Source organism: Corvus moneduloides, chromosome 1, assembly GCF_009650955.1.
Source record: "Corvus moneduloides isolate bCorMon1 chromosome 1, bCorMon1.pri, whole genome shotgun sequence".
Lineage (NCBI taxonomy): Eukaryota > Metazoa > Chordata > Aves > Passeriformes > Corvidae > Corvus > Corvus moneduloides.
In genome coordinates this window covers 146704456-146728445 of record NC_045476.1, presented here as the reverse complement: position 1 = coordinate 146728445, position 23990 = coordinate 146704456, and the positions used below count along the sequence as shown (strand labels likewise).

At 39.3% G+C, this 23990-nt stretch overlaps 1 protein-coding gene and 1 non-coding gene across 7 annotated transcripts in view; one reads left to right on the top strand and one right to left on the bottom strand.

Annotated features, from left to right (window-relative positions):
• The window catches only part of OXR1 (oxidation resistance 1), a 277515-nt gene that overhangs the window by 202348 nt on the left and 51177 nt on the right, over window positions 1–23990 (bottom strand). The window lies entirely within an intron of this gene.
• On the top strand, window positions 16621–16703 carry TRNAL-CAG. Its single transcript has one exon. It is a non-coding gene; the product is annotated as a tRNA-Leu (tRNA).

The window sequence follows — 23990 nt, the reverse complement described above, 5'->3', positions numbered from 1 at the left end:
AAGAAATAATTAGAAATTTAATTAACAATTTATGATCAGACTCACTGATGAAGCCATTACTACCCATGTATAAAACAGACTAAGAAAACCCCTAAGGCTAAAACAGTCCCTAAAACTAAACTCACATTAAGGCAAAAGTCCTACAGACAAGATTCTCAACTTGAGTTGAAGTTATCCTTCTTTTAACAGGGTAGCATTGACTTCCACACACACTTCTGGCCTTATACTTCAGAGTATGAATGTTAGATCTCTTACACTGTAACCTTCCTTGTGAGCATCTTCTACCCTCTGGTTAAAAAGGAACCACTATAGTTAAAAATACTTCAAAGTTTCTGACTTCATTCTGAAGTTCTGTCTTTACCTAGCAGTGAGAGCTGTCTCTCACTTATCGTGTGTAAAAATCAGGATCTAAATAAATAAACCTTCTTATCTGAGGAAAACATCACAACAGCAGCAAAACAATGGCTGTACAACAATAATTACTCAAGTGACAATTTAACAAAATACTATTAATTTTTCACTCAGTTACCAGCTTGCAGTAGTCTGGAATGGCTGCTTAGGCCCAACAAAGTCCTTCTACCCAGAAGAGTAAAGTTACAGAGACTGATAGAAAATATCTTTTTCCAGATTATAATTGCCCCCAGGCTTTCATATCTGAACTTCTTTCTAAAAGGAATATCAACCAAACAGCAAATCTCACTGGAGAAGAAAAAAAGAAAGACAATTATTTCTCTGATATTCTGAATGAGAGAGAAGCTTCAACAGAGACAGAAACAATTCACTGATGCTTGTATATCATTTTGAAAAAGTAAAGCTCATGCTTTGATCACAAGAATTACACCACTCACTCAAAAACTTGCCCGCAGTTAGGAGCTTAAAATGTAATTTTTAATAACTGAAATGCACAAAAGTGAGCTTAAGACTCTCAAGGCAAAGGGGAATAAATCAATAAAGATATCAACAGCCACCCCTCCTTACCCTCCGTTGCTGTTACCACCAATCCACCCTAGATGGATTACTGAGATATCCTCCTGCATGGCCTTATTAGCACAAGGAAGGGTGTTACAAGGGTAGCTCAGCCCCCATTTGGGTGTGGGTAGCGGATTTCAAGCATGGGTGGTCATGATCATATGTGCAATGTCATGAGACCTCCACTAGCACAATTTCCACCCCCACACAAAATCTGTCCCAGGCACAACAAACATAGGGGATTCTATGGAAAGTAGGGAGAGCTCTCCTTTCACTACAGGAAAATGTCTGAGGCCCGGCATGGACTACTGTATGTGCCTCATCAATTTCCACTCAAAACCAAATTACTTCATCTCTTGATTGATTATCACAGTGGCAGGAATACATCACAAGGTACAACAAAAAAAGTTGGAGTGATCCTTGACTCCCCATAGGGTACCTTCAGGAAAACTGGCCACAGAATCTACAGATATGCATCAGAAGGGATTGGGTTCTGGATTTATTAGTCTATTTTAGCTTTCTGTGCTTTTCAACTTCTGTGGAGATGGGGAACACCAATAAATTATGACTCAGTAAATAAGCCAGCAACTTGTAATGTGGAACCACTGAAATTCTGGGGTTCTGCATAGATGCCCCATTTCTTTCCCTAGGTGAGCAATCATTTATCCTGAGTGCAGGAATACCAACACTGGAAAAGGCATTAGGTGCCAATTTCTTTCGAATACAAGATCATTTAAAGTTCAGATCTAGTACTAGTCCTGAGAAATATGTTAGGATCAGTTACCTACCTCTTCTTTTTTTTTTTTTTTTTATAGCTTTAGGCCCATAAAGCCTCTGGTTTACCACAGGCTAGGAAGATGACCACAACCATTTTCTTCCATATGGGTATTTTAACCTGGCAGGGACACTCAATGGGCAATGACACTATAAAATTATACAAAATTATTTTCATGCCAGTCTCCTTTGGAAGGAAATACTATGTTTCTATGAAGAAACATGAAAGATAGCCACTTACAAAACAATTTCAAATACCAACTGTCAATCTGCTTGCAAAACCAAACTAGCAACACTTGTTTAATCTCAGATTATGGACCCTGCTGCCTGCAACTCCAAGTGTTTGATATACCCATTCAAAGTTTGCTTTGTATTTTGTGGTTTGGCTCAGACATATCAGTCTGCACTGTACCATGCCTGACACCTTCTAAGGGAAAATAGTATATTAGTAACATTTCCCCTCCTCCATTGATTAAAAAACTGCGGTGGTTTGAACCTTCATGGTCTGTGTGATGATGTTGACTGTTCCCCAGAACATTTCTTGCAATGCCACCAGTATTTGAGGACATAATTGCCAACTGTAAATAGAAACTATATCATTTTGGGAAGTGGAGATGGAGCTGAGGACACTAACCATGTTGATTTTTGTTGTGTTTTTCTGTGTCTTTATATCTCTGCAAATCCCTGGTGTTTCTGATATTACTGTCTAACAGTGGATTTTTCCTGTTTTGCACTGAATTAAATGTCAAAAGATGATAACTTAGTCTTTGTTGTTGCCATTTGGTAATTTACCTGCATTAAATAGGGAACAGAATCTGATTGCAGAATCTTTTTGCACTAGCTCTGTGTTATCTTAACATCTTTTTCTGCTGTTTTACTAGGTTGAAGATCAAAAGTGTAAATGGTAAACCTAAAGCTTGTAGTTCAGCATCAACCACTTAAACTATGATTCAGCAACTTTGCAAAGATGACAGGTGAAACTTATATAAGAATCACAGTATTGGAAAACATGATTAACTGCTTAGATTTAAGGGGTTTTGATAAGATTATCTCAGGGAAATATGAATAAATAGTCCAGCACGTTATGCAGAATCACAGAATCATTTAGGTTGGAAAAGACATTTCAGATCATCAAGTCCAAGCATTACCCACTATATAATATACTGTTCCCACCAATGTAAACTAATTTCTGCCTATTTTCTTGTACAAGACCAACTTTTTTATCCTGTGCTGCCAACTCTTCTGTTTATTTTGGCCTTTGGTGCATAAACCATCAATAGAGTTGGTTCAGCCTCCCTGTTCACTTCAAGACTAAATATCTCAGTTCTGCTCTTCTATTCTTTTTAGCCCCTAAATCCATTTACACTGTATTTCCAGATACCCTTTAGGAATATTTTCATACAGGCTAGGAGAGCCACAGCACCTTAAAAGAGGAGTTATGTTGCCCCTGGTGGTTTTTTTAACCACCATCTCCTCACCTTGTTCACAGGGGATGCAGACTGTTCTGGAGGACTCTCATGGGGCTCCAGGTCAGTGAATATGCTGGTGGGGGAACATGGTCTAAGATCAGCCCTAGGGGTAGGAAACAACCTATATCAATTCACCTTTAAAAGAATTTAATAAAAATCACCATAAATTGGCAAAGAAAACATATGCATTTCAGCATTGTTGACTACCCTAACAGTTTATTTGAGCTGTACTAGATCTTGACTAGCTCTGAGAATTAGGCCCAATGCATAAGCAAAGCAAATTTTTAATACCTATAGGAAACCACAAGTGCCAAATGCTAATGTCTGCAAGAAAACAGAAGATCAATGGCTAAAAATGTAAATGGTTGCTAGTAAGCCACATGCCTTAAGACTTTATCAAGGCACTGTCAAATCAGAGAAAATCACATTTGCATGAAGTTGTCACCCGTCACCTTAGATATTCATTTTTATTTATTGGAGCTTCATCTCTTGTGCAATGAGTGACTCAGGCTGCTCCAGGATCCAGCATCTTTCACAGTAATGGGTTCACTAAAGCTGTAGCACTGCTCTTGGCTTCTGCTTAGCAGTTGGCCTGAGGTTACAGACCGTACTGTTTATTGAGCCTCATTAAAACCACTGTCATGTGGAATCAGCTTAGCTTGGCTTTAAGAACATGTAGAATTGCCTAAACATGCAATTCCTTTTGAAGTCAGAATGCTAAGTTTGTACCATATTCCAGTGATTCTAATAATTATTCTAATCCTGTTCCATGAGCAATAAATGGTCACATGTGTTTTTTGCTTTAAAACCTGACTCTGCAAAGGTAGTAATTATACTAAAATAATTTGAAGTCGGCTCGCAATTAATGTTGCAACACAATATTTGTCTAAGTAACAAAACTCAAGTCCTAATCATGCAGGAGTTGCAAATGAATAGTATGTGTCCAATACTTTTGGCAAGAAACCAAGGAAGTATTTTAAATTTCATATTTAATGTTCAGTTTATCTAAGCTGGCCCGGAATATTTATTGAACTGTTATCTCACATACTATAAAGCGGTGACGAAGTGGGTTCTGCATGAGTGCTATTAAATATCCTCAATGTGCCATTACAACTGGTAGTGCTTTTGTAAAACAAGACCTTAGCAGCTTATGATATATTGTACAGTAATTGATATAACAAGCCTGCGATATATTATCATAGTGTTCCTGCTCCAGAAGTGGGGCTGGCTTCTTTGAGATACTGAGGAGAAAAAAACCTTCCCCTAATATGTTTGTACATTCCCTTAGAACTATTTTATTGGTCCATCCAGAAAGGAAGTGTTAGAAAATAAGCATGACAGAAAGGGGTATTTAAGCAATCATTATAAAGATGGAACATGGCTAACAGTTTTAAAGTGTCAGAGAGACAGGTTTAATAAACCTTTCTAAGCCTTTTTGCTACCATAAATTGTGATAAAAAACAAAAGAGAAAGAATGAAGTCAAGCTACAATAAGGAGATAATTCCAAGCACTAACATCAATTAACAAAGAAATCATCCAGGCATTGAACTTGCTTCTGCTAACATCAGCAGAAAAATTCTTGGCAATTTTGTAAGATGACTTCCAATGCAGGAAAATTAAAAGTTCCATTATCAAACTAGATGCTGCAGTAATTTCCTCTGGGAATGAGGCTCTTTTTTTCTGAAGTTATTCCTATTAATAAACAATATTTAAATGAACTTTCACCAACACAGAGAATGGACTTCCTTCTCCTGTGTTACCCAAAACTATTCAGAGCTGGGACTTAGCATTAAGCTTATATAACTTATAGAGGAGAGTCTAATCTCATGGCCAGAAAGCCCACTGTTACCTCACTGGGTGATGCATGTGAAGGGAGAGTAGGGACAAGAAACGGGAATAAAGATATTTTTGGTATCCTTTGGGTATAGCCACTGGGAACTGTTACCATATTCTCAGGGACCAAAATTACCTCTGTAACTTGTAAATCCATCTTCTTCATATTCCTTCTTTGAATTCTCTTCACTTTGTCAGTTTTCATGTTCTTTCCTGCACCTTCCAGGGAATTACTCTACACTACTAAAGATACATGGAAAGAAGACTACTAAACATATATGCTCATCAGAAAAAAATCAGACATATGAATTTAATATTGAATATGGAATACTTGATTACTTCTACATTTTTATGTGACTATTTTAAGTCCAGACATAAAATGGGAGGAAGGCTGTGAAAACTCTCTGCTGGCTTGCTCACAGGGGAAGATGTAATGGTTTCTTTCTCCTTTTATTCTGAGTTACTTTTTTTTTAACAAAGTGAATCAAAGACTTCATAGTGCATCAGGAATTAGCTCTTCCAATGTGACATTATCTTTAAATTTAATCCAGTATTTTTCTGACTGCTTAAATTTAGTGCCATTATGGCTCCTGGCTGTAAATCATACTCTGAAGTAATCATGCAACCATGAAATAACCAGATCAATTCAAGTATCCTTTCTCCAGATGAAAATCAGAACCTAGAGGAAGAAGTGAGTCCAGCATGGCTTATTGTCCTCCACTAACCCAGCAGGACAGAAAGAACTGTAAGAAAATAAATGCAAAACTCTTTGGCATCACATTTGATATAATGATATCAATCTTGTCCTTTCTCTTTTCCTGTTTGAAAAGTTATGCAAATTTCTTTTCATCTCTCTATCACTATGATCATTTCAAGTGAACAGTAATCTGATGGTCTGTTTTATAGCCTCTTGGGAATATTCTTAAAAGTCTAGGCTTTCTTTTTTTGTTACTATATCAAAAGTGGCTATTATTAAATTCTAAAAGAGAGTTTAAAAGTCAGTAATTTTAATGAAAGAAATCAAGGAAATCTGGAACAATCCCACTCCACCTCATGGTGACACGTAAAAGCAACATATTAAAAAGAATTGGCAAGTTTAAGAGCAAACAGATGATGGAGATGGCTATGCAGGAAGCAGTAATAAAACAACACTTCAGCACTGAACACCTCAACTCTCATCAGCACAATGAAGCAAAAATTTGTTTAACAACAAAACAAAAATAATCAGGAAAAAAACCAAAAACTCTTCTATTAGATGAAGTAGTTCTATGCTGAAATAAAAAGGCACACCCTCTTTATGACCCAAGAAAAACTGAAACAAAACTAAAGGGGCAAAAATAGCAATACATGCTTCATCTTGTGAGTAAATTTTTAATCAGTTGTACTTAAACACCTCACACTGAAGAATGAATTATTTTGTTTTGGTTGTGGTCCATTATTATGGCAGATGAAAGGCAGATGATGTGACTCATTAGACCTTCATCTAACAAGCTTTTCCTTCACTGCAGAAATGGGAAGTAGATGGAGTGGTGGGCTGTAACTATGATGTCTGCAGTCTCCTTTTTGCTTGGCCATGACTTCAGAAGTAACCTTGGCAGATCACAGAATGGTGTATCACTTCTGGCCACTTTTTTCTAGCATGAGTTGTGTGATTTAGCCCATCTCAGAACAAGAACTAAACCACCACAAAAACCAGGGTAGAAAACCACTGTGAGAACAGGGGTCCTATTATTGACAAGCTTCTAGCACCCATGAGCAAAACCCAAGGACAGCTTCTTCCACACTGTTGTCAGCCAGAAGTTTCATTCCCTGAGCAATAAGGATTTTTCTGGTAATCCTCAGAAAAAACAACATACTGTCTTCACAAAATCCTAAGTGCTTCATTACCACTGAGTAATATGAAGGCCTTTTTTAATTCCCTGGAAATTTTGTCTCTGTGACATCAGCTCCATAGGTTAATTAACTTTTTGTGTTAAAAAAATACATGTATTTTCGATAGAAATAAACAATCACCTTTTAAATTCTTTTAAATGTTTGGAGCCCTAAGTATGACTCAGAGCATAAAATGCACTAGAGCAAAGTGGATTTGGGCAGCCTTCCCTCTCTGCTTTTCTTCCCTGTATGCTTTTCTTCCTTTTCTGATCACCTTCTTCTTTCTGTGGTCCACTATTCAGTTTTTCTTTTTCTATTTTTGCTTCAATTTTATTTTTTAAACTCAAATAGTTAGAAAAAACCTAAAACTTATTACTATGATGTAAGACACCTGGAATGTTTTCCTCATATTTTAAAAATTGCAATTTCTGATATGCTATGTCTTTCCTTAATTAATAATCCTGAGTCTATTCATTTTTCTAGAGCCATCAAAATATTTATACATATGTAACTCCTCTGTTCCTAATTTTCATTCACTCTCCACTCCTTTCACCTTTCTGTCTCCTTTTTTTATTTATTCAGTCTTCTTCTCAGCCCTCATTTACTTACTGTGATGTGCACAGTGAGAAAAATAAAAAAGCAAGCAGAGTACTTATAATGAAGTAGTTGTGTTCAGAAAAGAATAATAATAGAAAATTTTATGGCCATTTCATGACAAACAGTTTAGATAGTAATCAGCATCTGCAGGTCTGTGTGGCACTGAGGTGTAAGATGCAGCTCTGGCTGAACAAAGCCCTCTTTGGCTGAAGAACCCCTGGGATGGACATGGATAACAGCAGTGTCCATTTTAAGTCCAGGATTCCCATGATAGCAAGCCATGCCATCCACATTACAGAAAACATCTGTCATTATTTTCACCTCATAGATCATGGTCTTTAAAAGCAAAAGACTGCACAAGCACAGTGAGAGACAGAAATCTGAGCCAGGCACTAGATTCAGAATATTTACTAAATACCGAATTTAAAGGTGGATATCAGACAGCTTTCTCCCCTGTCTGCCAAACATTTAAAAAAATGCATTGGGTAAAACTACCCGTCCTGAAGAGCACATTAGCTGTGAACACGTTGTAAATCCAGGTTTCTGCATGGCAGAAAGCTGCCCTTCCTACATTAATGAAAAAACTGAAGGACATTATTTTACTCTTGAACACACCAAGTAGTTTCTGTTGAAGCTGATGTACTACTCACAGTGGTAAATACTGCTCTTCATAATTACCAGCTGTGGTCATTGGGTACCTTAGATAGCACTCCACATTTGTGTAACACCCCATATATCTCATAATAAGTGCCATATTTTGTGGCTCTCTCCCACAGCCTGGGCTTTGGGCAGAATATTTACCTACCCTGTACTTTGACACCTACTTGCAAAACAGAGCAGGTTACTCTGTGGGAAGCTGAGAGTGTATACCTATTGTACCTATGATTTTCAATTCCTGAATCCTACAGATCATCTTTCTGAAGCCAAATGTCATCTCTTCTTTACATCCACAGCATACTCACAGAGGACACCTCTCACCTCTTTGCTTTCCTATCTACTGAAGCAACTATTTCACTACCATTATGTGTAGAAAAAAGGGGCAAGGTGTTGGGTTTTTTAAAAGGCATACAAATACAGCTGTATATTCTAGGAGGAAAGCAAACAGAAACACTGCACCGCACAACTATTAGAATACACATAATTTTTAAAAGTTCCCAAATATCTGACAGTAGGAATGAGATTTTTACCTACATATTGCAACTTCTTATTTTTCTTACATTGTCATATCACTGCTTTCACTAAAATGTAATGTTTTAAATTAAAAGGCCTCAGCTTCTCCTCTTCCTTGGGAGACGTATATAGAGATTCCACTTGGAAGGGAAGAGTAGTGCCTGAAACCAAGTGGCAGCAGACCCATTTCTGACCTTACTTTAGCTGAGAGGACCCACCAGGCTCAATGGGTTGCACCTTCCGTACAGTGGCATGAGGGTACAGAGATCGCTCACAAGGAGGGGAAAAATGATACGGGAAAAATGATACTGCAAATATATGCCTGAACTTGCTGGAATTTTGTGAGGCTGTAATATTGCTAGAAGCCACAGGCCATCTGCCTTTACATACATAAATCTGAGAGATTTTCATGAAGAAGGTACAGCATACAATTAAACTGTTTTTCAGGCATTACAAGGAAAGCCATTTGATCTCGTCACAACACTAAAGCCTCAAAACATGAGTTCACCTGGCAATTCTGGGCCGACTGCCTCCAGCTAATGATAAAAGCAGGAAGGACCATCTGAGAAATCCTTAGTAAAAACACTAACTGACAATGTGTTATTTCCACTGGTCAAGGTCAATTTTTTCCTTATGAAACACATACAAGACAGCCAAAAGGACAATTTACTTAAATCAATAAGTTGTAATACCTGCAATGATTTACTGCAGTAGTAGAACATGCACATTTGAGAGAAGAGTATCTCCTCATCTAGGTTACAAAGCTCTTTAAAATAGAGACAGAGCAGCATTCAGTTCCCTTTGGTTGCAGTGAATAGTTTGAAGGTTGAAATTACATTCTCTGTTGATCACTGGAAGACAGGGATAGGGACAGACTATTGAAAAATTTCACAGTGTCCTTTTGGCTGCCTTCCAGTCCCATCTCCAAGTGGCTGCTATTCTGTTTAATGTAACTGGAGTCTACCCTTAGGATGAATATCTTTCTTCCTGACAGTTTTGTTCTTTTTCAAGGCAGGGGAACAGCCACAGACCAACAAAGACTGCCTCTCTCGAAGCCTCAGCTGAAGGGCTCAGGAATGGAACAAACATGGCCAAAATGCTGCTGCATGACTATCTTGCAAACGAATTTCTCTACAATTTCACTGAAAATGCAGAGAATATAACAGCTGAGGATAATCCCAGGAACAGAAATGCTTTTCAGTTGAAAAGATTTTAAAACAGCAATGGGTTTGAGGAAATCTGTTCCATAGCTGCAATACATGGTGACCAGTCAGCAAAAGATACAGCCTTGATAAAAGATTATAAGCTACAACTGATTCTTGTAGTAACAATGTAGGCATTTTTAATACAGACACAGGCTAAACAGGCTGGTTGCATATAAGAGCTTCAGACCTTTAATCAGGGATTCCAGAACAAAACCCAACCTGCTTAAAAAGTCTTCAAAATCTTCACCCATAAAAGTTTATATAAATTCTCTAAGTGGATAGCCCTGGGTTAATTGTTAACGCAATTATACCCTGTTTGTACTGACCAGATATTAAAGTTGTGGCAGCACACAGGTTCAACTCACATCAGTCTGTGTCTAACCTACAGTGCCCTTGGGGCACACGCTACACTTACAAGGCCAGATTCCACTATGTGGTTGTTTTTCATGGCTACTGGCTCCAAAATTAGCCAAGCCCCAAACTGACCAATTTCTGCAGGCAAAGTTACAAGCTTTCCTGGCCTTTAGGCTTCACCAATTACTGATGCTCCTCATGGACCTTCTTCCTGCTCTGCACTGCAGATGTTTGTGCAGCACAGAGGCTCTGAGGCACACAATAAATTGGTACCTTCTGCCTGTTATATCTGCAAGAAGCAAAACACTAAGGAGTTTAGCAGACATTTATGCTCCCCAAAATAGCCAGGACTGATTCACATTTACCCTGACTCACATAAGTTATCACAATCACATTACTTTCAGCAAAAACATCAGTTAAAAGGAATTTGTGTCAGGGCCACAAGCAAAGAACTATTCCATTACAGCATGCCTGTGCTGGGAAGTTGTTAACATCTTCAGCAATTCCCTTAGGAAATGTCAACAGTGGCACCACAAAAAAGCAAGCATATTTGTTTGTCTAAATATTAAGAAGAGCCTGAAACAGTTTCTAAAATGTCAACAAGAAACCCACACTCAAAACCAGCATGATTTCTTTTTGTTGCAAACATAAACAGTTCTTATGTTAGTTTGGAAAGCAGTTGATGGGCAGTCAGCCTGGGTACCAGAGTGAAGCAGATATTCCTCTTCACAGTATGCAAGAAATATACTAATCATGCAAATAGAAAGCCTTCTGAGGGAAAGAAAAAAGATACTATGTCTCTTTGGGATAAGAAAAGTAAACATGTAAATATCATGCTTTTAGAAAAAGAGGGACGTCTAAGGGATGGCTTATATTTGGCAGCTGCTGTGTTACTGTTTTCTGTACACAGTGAAGGGTGAACTATCTTGCACTTAAAGTATTGCTTACTTCTTTTACATACTGCATAACACAGTCACAAGACTGTAGTATTGACAACTGCACTAACAAAACTCACTTTCCAAATATACAACACTCTTAAGAAACCTTCTACATTTTATAATACACTAATCGTTATTAAATATTTTAGTGTTCATATTACATAATATATACATCATTGTTATTTCTCATTATCTTTACTGTGGGATAATTAGTAGTGCTGAACTCACTGGTTGAACTCTTCTTCTTATTGCAAATAGGCCCATATAAAATCAGCTGGAGATTTGTTCCCTCTGTCCTCTACACCTCAGAAACAGCATTCACCTGTGTACCAGAGAGCAAGTGGCTGCAGATCCCACACATTCCACCTGGAGAGGAGAGAAAGGCTGCAGTGTTCAAAAGCAGGTGTCAAGCACAACTAATATCCAGTACCAACAGGCCTGGGATTTACTGTTTCCATAGAATTTTAGTATGTAGGAAGTGGCTTTATGACATGGAAATAGAAGCCAAGTCACTGTCAGGTACTGTCCTTTATTCAAAGCTTGTTTATACCCTGCAAAATATCTGGAAGAGACAATCCCCTCCAACACTCTAGATAATCCCACATGGTTCTCCTTTTTCTAGCTAGCACGAGGCAAGCCCTTCTTGAGCTCCCCCTTCACTAAATCCTCTGTTAGCTACATCCAGCTCTCCACAGCCCGGTCTACCAGCCAATACCTATTTAGCCCTGTTTAAGCTAAAACTTCTCTACCATGTCTCAGCCTTCCTGGAAATGGCCAAGAGAGGACACAGGGCCTCCATCACAGGTTATATGATAAACTACTTTTGTCACTGGTTTTTCCACTTGAGAGTCTGGGAAACACAACATCATCTGATTAATTTAACATAAATAATTGACAAGCTACCTTCCAGTTCAATAGTTTGTTTGCTATTGCCTTTATAAATAAGGACAGAACTTTAATAGAGTATAAATGTGCAGTTGTGCTTCAAATATTTGAGTAACTTGCTATATAAAAATAAAGTCACCATTAACAATAAAATATAGTTATTCTGTCCCTATGAGTTTCCATGCTTATCACATCTCCAATGACTTACAGGTTCTTTTCTTTTTTTCACTTTTCCTAACAAGCACAAGGATATTTTTCATTGCTGAACACTTGAGCTGGAAGCTGAAAGTCAGGTTAGATGCTTACTCATCAATTAGTAATTAGGATTTTGCAGGTCAAGTTCTGCCCCAGCATCAGCTGTCAAGTTACCTTTTACTGCAGCCATGTTAAACACAACCCCCCATCCACACCTTGTACTGACAATCACAAGTGTAACTACTTCCATCCATGGGGGTTGATGGTTTCTGGACAGGAAGAGGACAGGCTGGGAACAGAACTGAGCTCAGCTCTTCACCTCAATGCATTCTAGTGAAAACAGTCAAGAAATCCACTGACTACGTTCACAGATTTAATGCCTTACCTTAAGCAGGAACAAAAGCCCACACCCATGACTTTTGTGAACAGCAGACATGAAACATAAAGACACAAAGGCAGTTCTATCTTTTTGTTTTGAGGAACTCCTCAATTTCACTTGGAATTAAAAGTATTAAGAAAAAAAAGTTATTCCAACTCAACAGGTAGCAATCACACAGCAATGAGTTCTCCAGCTGGTACTCATGTTCCTGATGAAATAGTGATTTGTGAGGAAAGAAGAGCTGAAACTCGGCATCCATATCAAGGGGATAGAAGGAACCTTCCCTCCCCTGCCACACACACAGATGCTTTATCTCTCCTGGATCATGCTGATAACATATGCTCCTGAGGCATTTTCTGTTACTATCACAGACAGTGCAGACATACTATGCCAGCCTTCTCAAGTATTCCTGATCTCCTACAAACACCACAGGGTTCCACACATTTAATCTGCTTTATATCTTCAAAAGGAAGATATTATTGGGGAATTTAAAGGCATGTACTTAATTCAAAGGAGGTTTATGAAAATTCTTGCTTATAAGGTGTTTTGAGGATGAGTTATCTAATAAGGAAGACCCATTAAACTGAGTAAGATGATTCTCAACATACATTGAATAGAGCAAGATGATTACTTTTTTTCTTAGCTGTGTCCCTTGGATCTCCAAATCCCACTGGAAGAGAGGGAATATGCCCAGGAAAAAGCCTCTCTTACTATTCCTGCCTGTGACCACAACATGACCTAAAGTTCTGCTGCAAAGACAGCTGGCATCTGAGACAACACGGTCCTGATGCAGAGCAGTCTTGTTTCCAGCTTACAATCTGTTTCTGCTGCTGAAGTAAATATATTTTGAATATAAATGAGTGAGTCTGGTCCCTAAAGATTACAGGGGGCAGGAAGAGAGCATAGAGCTTCCCACATTCTTGGCAATGTTTTGAGTCTATGCAACTCTTTATATTTCTCTTTGTGCAACCAAAAAAGGCCTGACAACAGGATTAGAGATATCTGTAAAGTCAAGCACATTTGCTTTTGCAGAACTAGGGGCAAAATGTGAAGTTATAAGAATATTGAAAAGACATCATTATTTGAAGTCAAGTCTCTATTTAACCAGATTTAATGTCACTATCACCCATATAACATGCTCCACTTTCTCTTTGGAAGGAGGTGCATTGATCCCACTGGATAAAGTCATTCTTTTTGAATTAGTAAGTATTCCTTTCAGGGCCCCAGGGAGAGCCCTGAAACATAAGGAGGAAAGCAATTCTATTCAAAGAAAGAACAGCACAAAAGATGCTCTCACTTTTTGAGAAGCTTTACTTAAAGCAGGACAGAAACCCAAAATGTCCAAGGAAGGGCTACCGAGTAACAGGAGCGATAGCAAAGGTAGGAGAGAGGCCTTTCATGTCAAGGGATGTCGTGATGCCTTTTATCTCGAGTACTGGAGATACTGGATCCAGCATTTAAATACATCAACTGGTGCTGTACACTGACAGCAGTGTAAATCACTGATTAGGTTAGGCACCACATAAAGCAAATATGAGAGACTATCAACAGTGATACCTTTGCCAAAGAGTTTGTTCTTCACCTACTATCATCAGAACATGTACTCAGGAACCTGTAGAGCAAATCCCTTTGACAGATAATACCAATGCACTTTACAAACCAGGGACTTTCTTTTTAATGGATAAGGAACACATCTGCTGGAGCCCATCAACATCCTGCAGCAGTACAACCTTCTGCCTCAAGTGTGATGGACAGGCAGCTACGTAAGTCTGTGCCAAAGTGTTTGGGCATACATATCTCTTTTTAAATATGACATTTTTATGGAGGTTTTCAGTTCACTTACTAGAGCTCAATTCAGTCCGTACGGCAACTGCATACCAAGTACCACTACATTTTGACCAGCAATTCATCCAGATCTGCAGATTTTTAGGGAACAGCCTGAGCATTAGATCTGTAGTTAACGAAGTTCTGGGCCAAAAAAGGCCCACTGTTCAGAGTAGGCTTGAGCAGATTCTTCACCAAGGTCATTGTATGTTTGGTATGCACTTAGTTATGCTTTTCTGTGTGATCTGCCAGTCTGGAAGCCAATGGGTACCATTATCTTTATGACAGACTTGATTTAAATTAAGACCTATTGAGTCAGTTTCCCAGCAATTCATGACATATTCAGTCAGCTTTACATCATCAATGTGTATGGAAGTAGGGAACACAAGGTTGTGGAGCTGCTGGCTGAAGACCCAGACAGCTATGTGCTGACAGCAGGAAGAGAGTAGGCTGCAACTGCTGCTCATTCTGGAGTTACTACACCATGAGTAGACTTTGATGGTCAAATTTCTGCCATCTGTATTTCTGCTTATTGGACTCTGCCCATCTTGCTATATACCAAAGCTGGAATAAGTCTACTTCTGTTCAGTCTACCAGCTATTGTTTAGAAAAAACCAACCAACCAATCAAACAAACAGCACCACTTTGGCTAAGACTCTTATTTCGGCACATATAAACATGTTTTGTGACCTTTCCAAGACCCTGTTTCTATAGAATTTAAATACATTACTAATTCTAAGTATGAGAAAACTGCACCTTCCAGTAAGTCAACCAAGACTGCTGAAGTGCATTACAGTGTGACTTCTGACTCCCAACATAACAAGAAGCGTAACATTTCCAGTATGTTGCAGGAATATTGGTTACACAGGCTAGTCTTTTCTTTCTGTTAGGCCTCAGACAAGACTGCTTGTTTGTCCTGGAATGAGTACAAGGGATAAAAGCGTAAAGGTTTAGGGTGCATTACAGCATATCCAAAATATAGCATTAATACTCTCAATTCACAAGTGTTCTTACATAAAATTGTTCAAAATTATGGCACACAGTTGTAGAATCAAAAGAGTTTAGGTTTGAGGGGACCTTTAGCACTTACCTGCTCAAAAGCCTTGCTCAAAGCAAAGTCAGCTTTGAAGATAGATTTGACTCTGAAGTCAGGAAAAGAGAGAGCCTTGTCCAGTCAATTCTTGTGTGTCTCCAAGGAAGGACATGGCCAGTAGGTCAAGACAAGTCATTATTTCCCTCAGCTCAGCACCCATGAGACACCAAAGTACCAGGCCCAGCACTTTTGGCTCCCCAGTGCAAGACAGACATTGACAAACTGGAGCCAGAATAATTGGTTTCTCCATACTGAAGCAACAATTTTCCTCCAATACCAGTATCAGATAAAACCAGTACTAATTCTTGGCCAATCTCCTAGGGACTGTAGCCTTTTTTTTCATTGGAAAATATTGCTTCTTAAGGTTCTAAGGAATATTTTGGGGCCAGAGATTCATTTGCCATTTCTGATAGTCTGGTTGTGTCATTTCAAATTTTTTTTTTTCTATTAAGTTTACATTCCAAACAGAGACACTGTACTTTAACCTGATGCTTCCAAACAAGAACAACTCTTTCCTTTCATACGACTTTCACTCCCAAATGCTGACCAAATTTGTATATTTAGAGGTTCCTAGATTCAGTTTTCAAGCACATGAATTCTTTTGAAAAAATCCCGCAGCAAGAAGACATGCAATTTGTTTCAATGTCACAGCCCCCTTTTAAATATCAGAGAACTCTTACCATGAATAACTTGTACATATCTCAGGGGGATTTTCATAGACATTACAGGAAACAAATCAGCCTTAAGCAATGTCGTTGTGAAACATACTGCATATCACACTTTTATTAATTTCTGTACAGCTTCAAATGTCTGCTTCATGGCATATGTAATATATGTGCAACAGTACCTGCTTCTGTCTCAACACACTAACACTCACTCACGGAATTGAACAGCTACGTGTATAAATAAACATCAGTTATTACAGTTACCAGAGAGTCAACACAAAATACGTTTTCATTTGGAATGTTTTTTAACACCCACTGTATACAGGAAAACAATATTGCATCACTAAAAATATCTACAAATAGACAATGACAGGGCAGTGACAGCACTCCCACGTGTGTCAGGATGGCCGAGCGGTCTAAGGCGCTGCGTTCAGGTCGCAGTCTCCCCTGGAGGCGTGGGTTCGAATCCCACTTCTGACATTTGTGTTTTGGGGCTGCGGCTGAGGATTTTGGCTTTGTGTACTTCGGGATAAAAAGAGGCTGAGGAAAAACATCATCGCACTCCACTGCTTCCTGAGGAGGGAAAGGGGAGGTGCTGATCTCATCCTCCAGGTGTCCGCTGACAGGAGGTGCAGGAGTAGTTCAAAGCTGTGTCAGGAGAGGTGCGGCAGAACACTAGGAATCCCTGCTTTACTGAGAGGGTGATCAAAAACTGCAATAGGCTTCCCAGAGAGGTGAGGAGTGCCCCAAACCTGTCACTGATTTAGAGGCTTTTGGACTACGCGCTTAAAAACTTACTTTAACATTTTGTCAGCCCTGAATTTGTCAGGCAGTTGATGATCACTGCAGGTCCCTGACAAATGAACTTTCTATTCTATCCTAAAATTAAAAAATGGTGTCTTAAAACAAAATGGAAGATCTAATTGTTTCGGCCTAAAGCAGACAGCAATTCACAGTGCAACCCCCAAAATCTGGTGGGATTTCGCTTGCTCCCCAGTGTGGATACAAAAATGCTGCTAGCAAGGATTTTCTTGCTATTTTCTAAGTCCGTGAGAGACTTTTCTCTCTCATTGAAGAGGTAGCAGAGTTATGTAAAAACCAAACACCTGCAGCCTTGAAAAGTCTTGTTTATGGCATAGTAGAAAAATATTTTGACAATGGATGTTTTAGGATTTTAGCCAATCACCCCAAGGGTGTGGCTGGTCCTTTGTCCAATTAGGACTATGAAGAAAAAAGTCTATAAAAGAGTTTGTAAAATAAATAAATCAATCTTGCTGCACAATTCCTGCCTGCTGGATCTTCTCTCCTCCTCCTCCCTATGGCTGCGGGACATGGTGATATACCCTAGGGCATTCTTTCTTTTTATTATTTTTTTTAATACCCCAGCACCACGCCTGCACTAGCCCTCCACCTTCCTTCCCTGCACTAGCTCTGATGCTGGATGCCAGGCCAGGCACCTCACTGGCGCAGTGAGAAACGTTACTGCCCCAAGATGGGCTTCTGCAGCTCTAGGGAGTGGCACCCACCTACCAGGCAATCACCCACAGGGTTCTGGCACTTGCTTAAGTGGCAGGAGAAGGGGAGTGAGCACGAGAGGGAGAAAGCAAAACCTCCCTCTCTCCCTCTTTTGCCAGAGGTGAGCTATTCTGCCTCCAGATGTTTTCTAAAACTACAGCTTCCAACTCAATGCTAGATGCTTTTTTCTTACTTTTAACTTGGTCTCCAGAATACTCTGGATATTGCTTTGTGTTCTTGATTTGTTAAAATTTAAAAACCTCTCAAAAGCAGATATGAATTGGTAAACTAATTAAATTTTCATGTTATGTATTTAGAGTTAAATACATATTAAGTGAAATTCTAGAATACAAAGTATTTCTGAGAAGCAAGATCACAAGAAACAGTCACAAGAACATTCTTCCCATGAATGAAGTAGAAGACTAGAAATTTTAGTTAATTTTAAATATCCAGCACTGCAAACACTCAGCATACATATGATAATGACCTCTGTAAACACATAACACTAGATCATTATAAATGAGCAGCTAAAATAGGTGAATCAATGAATTATTCCAGGGGAAGGAACAAACTGAGGTAGTGTTTTAATTATGTGATACTAACACAAACTCTGACAAAGGTGACTAATTCCTTCCACCTACAAACACTACTAAACAGTCCTTGAGCAGAGTGCTTACCTGCACAAAATACTTCTCTACCACACCTAGTGTACAGAAGATATATATCTGCTTTTCTCCAGGACTTAACCTATGGGGGGGTGTTAACCCATACATTCTTACTCGGCAAGCAGCACTACAGGCTGTCAACATACACAGGGATTCTTTCATCTCCTGAACTGTTAAAGTGTTTAATTCCACATTCCTGACAGCAATTCTACCAGTACTGGAATTCTGAAAGCAGCACATTTGCCTGCTTTGAACACACAGCAAGTCCAGCATGTCTGGATCTGCCAAACAACAAAATCAGTAAGAAGCCACCTAAAGCAGTAACCCTGAACTCTGGAGTTGCAGGATGCAGAGCTGGCTGGTTGTCCTGTAGGATCCATTTTGGATGAACCCTGAAATCAACATCATCAAGTCCCACAACAAAAGTTTACAGTAGTAGTATATTATCTACCTTATAGAGGCATCAAATCAATATTAATAGTAGTAATTTGATCTAAACTAAGAGTGTAGACGCTTCCCAAAGTTTGAAGGAAAAAATATAACTGAGGTAGAGATATACATAGATATACATATAAACCATTAAATAATTATATGTGACAAGATAACCAGCAACTTTGAGGTCTTGAACCTCCTTAGCTTCATTTCAATTATAACATGAATATTGAGATCATATAATTTAGAACAGATGTATCTATAGTATGAGATGGTTTAAGTATCCTAGAAAACTACTAATGAGAAGATTACTAAATAATTATGCATTCAAATACCTATTCAGGACTGCAGCTTTTTTCTACAATCCCTTCCTGATCCTACTTTAATTCCCACTGAGAGGCCTGCATGGAGGGCAGAGAGAGAGAGAGAACTACACAGAGCTTCAGCCACCATTCAGGATAAGAAAAGCCCCAACTCCGGTGGCAGTTCACAAGTTGCTTCAGTGGTCCTAGGATTCATCCCATGATGCAGGTCATCTGTGAAACAGCAGCAACATTACAGATGCATAGAGCCACAGGATAAAAAGTCTGCAGCCAAGAATTCTTCATAGCTTGTAGTTAACAGTATTTCCCTTCTCGTAACACATTGTAATGGGTAAATTATATATGCAAATAAGATTTAATTTGGATTTTCAATATAATCACAAAATAAAACATAATATTCTTCCAAGCCAACTCTTCCATAATTATAGACTGTAAGAATGAATAAAACTAAAGAGGGAGAGGGAGGGTTAAATCCTAGGCCATCATAAACAACAGAGACCATAGGACTTCATCAAGAAATCTTTGTGTAAAGTTCAATTCCTTGTTCTCAAGCAGATCATTTCTCCTGGATTAAAGGCCTGAATGGAACAAAATAATCTGTCAAATCCTTCATTAATGTTAGGTATGTAACAGCCACTTTTACAGATATGCACCAAATTGCAGCAAAACACACAGAAACTGACAGAACTGACAGAAACGAATTCTGTGGAGACAAGTCTCTTCCTATAAATTTGCTTTCAGAAACGTTCACAAGATGGACTGGACAGAATTTAGAGAGGCATTTGAGGGGAAGAAAAACAAGTACTTAAAAAAATCTGATTATCAGCATGTATGCTTGGTATTTCATAATCACATGCTGATATCTGCACTCTTTTATACACAAGCTGTTTAGTGAGGCTCAGAAACTCTTCACATGAATATGTTCAGCTCTGTGGGCAATTTAAAACTAAAAGAATCATATTGGCTACACAAGATCTTCAGACTTAAATAAATTTCATTATTAAAGGAAGCACATGATCAGCCTTTTCTGAGATTGAAACTGCATACATCTTAGCCATTGCTAGTCACAAGGATTGAGACCCAAACTCTCATCATTTGCATGTGCTGTGAATATTTCCTGTGAGAATATGTCACAAGGTGAGAAGTACAGAAAAACAAAGAGCTCAGAATTTTTTTCTCTCCATGGCATGGTGCAAGAGGCAGAGCTTGTGGTTAATAAGATTCAGAGAATGGCAAATTTTTTCTTTTTTCCTCTCTTTCTCTCTCTTTTTATTTTTTTTTTAAGAAAGGGACTATACACATTTCAAACAAATATATTTCAGGGTGCCAATACAAACAGGAGATAAAACAGAAAGCAAAAGGAAACAGAAAGCAAAACAGAAAGCTGTTGTGCTTTACCAAAGGCCAGTTTCCTTTAAGGAGGCCTCTATGAAATACAACCTTTAAATTAATAAGGAATAAGGATTCCCTTGCAGCTCCAGCCAGAGCTGTACACATGAGCAGAGCCCTTATTGACCAGAAGGGGAAAGAACAGAGGCAGAGCTCACACTCTGTGTGAAATCCCCTTGAAGGGGTTTCAGGGGAATAGATGATTTATGGGCAAATTGGGACTCTACCATTACCACTACTGTACCACCCTACCTGTGAGCATATTGCCACATAGAACTTATTCCTTCAGATAAAATTTTTTTCTCGCAAACAAATGGTTATCAGCAAACCTGCCTCATCCTGGTTTTAGGAATGTTGCCCACGGACCAGGGGAGAATACAGCATGGCAGAGATCATCTCATATGCGTAATAGATAATAGCGTAATAGATACCCAGATCTGATCTGATCTTGCCACTCAGCATGAGTCACTGAATAACTGAAATAGATAGAAACTACTTCCAGTATTTCTCTCCTGACACCAAAGCTACACATCACTTTGAAAATACTTAGATGAAGTTCAGACAAGTATATGCTAAGTATGTGGACACTGAGGGAGTTTTGAGATATCTCATTACTTCTACTGCTCATTAGTGGATAGGACAGTATATTTCCAACACTTTGTGGTTTTCAAAGGTTTTTTCTAAAACAGAAGTAAAAAGAATAATCAGGATACCACAGCTCACCTGCTTCCTTTGTCATTGAAGCAAGCCTACAACGACAGTTCAAAGCATGTCTGAATTTGCGTTTATCTTACAGAGAAACAATCCATTACCAGCTGCTAATGATCTTTTTTTGCCCTAATGAATCTTCCCTGAAAGGAGTCTACCTGGGGCTCCATGCTGTTCACAGCTATTAAAACATGAAAGTTGGACTAACTCTGTTAAGAACATTGATGGTTAACTCTGATGTCAAGTAAATGTCAGCTTTATGAACTGGAATCAATTCAGACAACACAAGTCAGTCATTGTATTAAAGACAATGCATGCAGCAGCTCTTCTCTCAGTAGAGAGATGGGTCCTGGATGTCTGCTGGCAAAGCTCTTACTGCAGAGGGGGCAGGTCCAAAGGGCAGTTTTGACATGAGAAAACACAGGTGCCTGGAAAGTGAAAGTAACACATAGTTGTTTCTGATAACCTAGAGACCCTTGTGACAGCACAGGCAAAAAGCTTTCTGCCACAAGCCAAGCTTGCATCTGGATCTCCGATAGGCAGGCATGGTCTGAATACAGCACAGCTTGTTATTCTTTGTGCTGCTAGTGCTCTTCATAAAAATTATTGGAAAAAACAGTACTTTTTGGTAGGCATGCCTGTCCTTAAGCCAGTCTTACTCCATCTGCAAAAGTCACATTCCTCTTTTAAAGGTAATGCTGTCTTTTTACTGTCAGCCAAACCACTAGTAGTTTACTCTTAGAAATAGTAACCCTGATCTCAGAGTGGTAATGTCACACTCATGTTTAACTGAAATGAACCTATTTTCCTGTTCCTTCAGTGCTAGTGCTAGGCTCTGGCAGCTCCCACTCTCTCCAGCACAGCACAGCACAGCACAGCACAGCATTAGTTGGATGGTCCCCATTGCTGCTGCACAGCTACAGAGACTTCTCCCCAAAGCACCCAGGATCTTCAATGTTTCCTCAAAGAGGAGGGCCCACCAGCCTTACCTCATACAACTGATAAGAAAACAAAATGTCATGCAAAATCTCAGTGTCAGGAGGACTCACCCTGGGCTGCCCTGCCTGGATTACAGGGGTAGCTGCATTGCTTTATCCTCCTCACCTAAATATTCTGTCCTCCATAATTAGACTTAGTCCTTATCTGCAGTCTAGCCCAATATCCTCTTAACACATGCAAGAAATCCATGCTGGATCAGACCAGTGGTCAGCCCAGCTCAGCATCCTCTGGGAGGGTGGCCAAAACCAGCCCTGAGACAGAAATCAATACAGACAGTGGTAAACAGCAGGACAAACACTAGGACAAAGCTTCATTGCTTCCAGAAATTCAGGCTTCAGAGGTTTCTTATCGTAAAGGTATTTCTTTGTTTCATAACCTGCAAGAAGGTCACTGGGGATGGTGGGGCTTCTTGGGATCCTCCCCCCGCTCAGAGCCAGCTCAGCTGTAGCAGATTTGCTCAGGGCCACAGCCAGTTTTGATTGTCTGCCAGGACAGAGAACATACAATCTTGTGGCAAACTCTTTCAAGTTTTAACCACCTTCCCATTAAAAATGGGGTTTTGGGCCATTTTCTGAAATTTTTAGCATTCACATGCTGCTGCAAAAAATTCCAGAGCCTGCCTGTGCACTGCCTGAGGAACTGTGTGCAAGCCAGTGTATGGGGTAAGGGCAATGTTCCTCACATCTTCCTACACTCTGTATAGGACCACTGCTCTACCTTAATGTGAAGCGATGATCCTATAAAGGTTTTAAGACCACAGCAAAGGTTTTAAGACCATAGCATTCATTACTTTAGTTTGAATACTCTGAGATACTTAATTTTTTCTGTTTCTGGGCTTTCCCTATGTTTTTCATAAGGATTCCTGTCTTTGTCATGAGCTGTGGAAGCATCCAGCATTGATCCATAATACCCAGAGAAACAAGATCATTCTATTTACAACTAATTTATCATAATAAGTGCCAAACTATTTCTCATATCTCACACTAATAAAAGTCAGGCAAAATGCAACAATTCACCAAAAGGTAAATAACCTTTTAATGGCATCTTCAGTTCTTGGAACTACTCTCATAGCTTTTTGCTCTTATTGTGCATCTGTTGCATTTGTTTCTCCCCTTGCCAGGAGACTCCCCATCTGCTATATACATTTGAAAGTATAGAGGCTAAGAAGGAAGTGTTACCTATTTCAGTCTTCAGACTCACATTTTCATAACAATATGAGGAATAGAGAAAGAATAGAATCATAGAATGATTTGAGTTGGAAGGGTCATCTAGTTCCAATTCCCCTGCCATGGGCAGGGACAATTCCCACTAGACCTAGTACTTCAAAGTCCCATTTGGCCTGGCCTTGAACACTTCCAAACACCACAACTTCTCTGGGCAACCTGTTCCATGGAATTTCTTTTAATATCTAATCTAAACCTACCCTCTTGCAGTTTAAGTACATTACCCCTTGTTCTACCACTATACATCCTTGTAAAAAGTCCCTCTCCAGCTCTTCCATACGCCTTCTTTAGGTGCTGAAAGGTGCTATGAGGTCTCCCTGGAGCCTTCTCTTTTCCAGCTCTTCCTCAGCTCTCTCAGCTTGACTTCACAGGAGAGGTGTTCCAGCCCTCTGACCATCTTTTTTTCTCTCCTCTGGACTTGCTCCAACAGGTTCATTTCCTTCTAGTGTTGGGGACCCCAGGGCTGGACACAGCATTCCAGGTGGGATCTCACACAGGAGCAGAGCAGAGGAG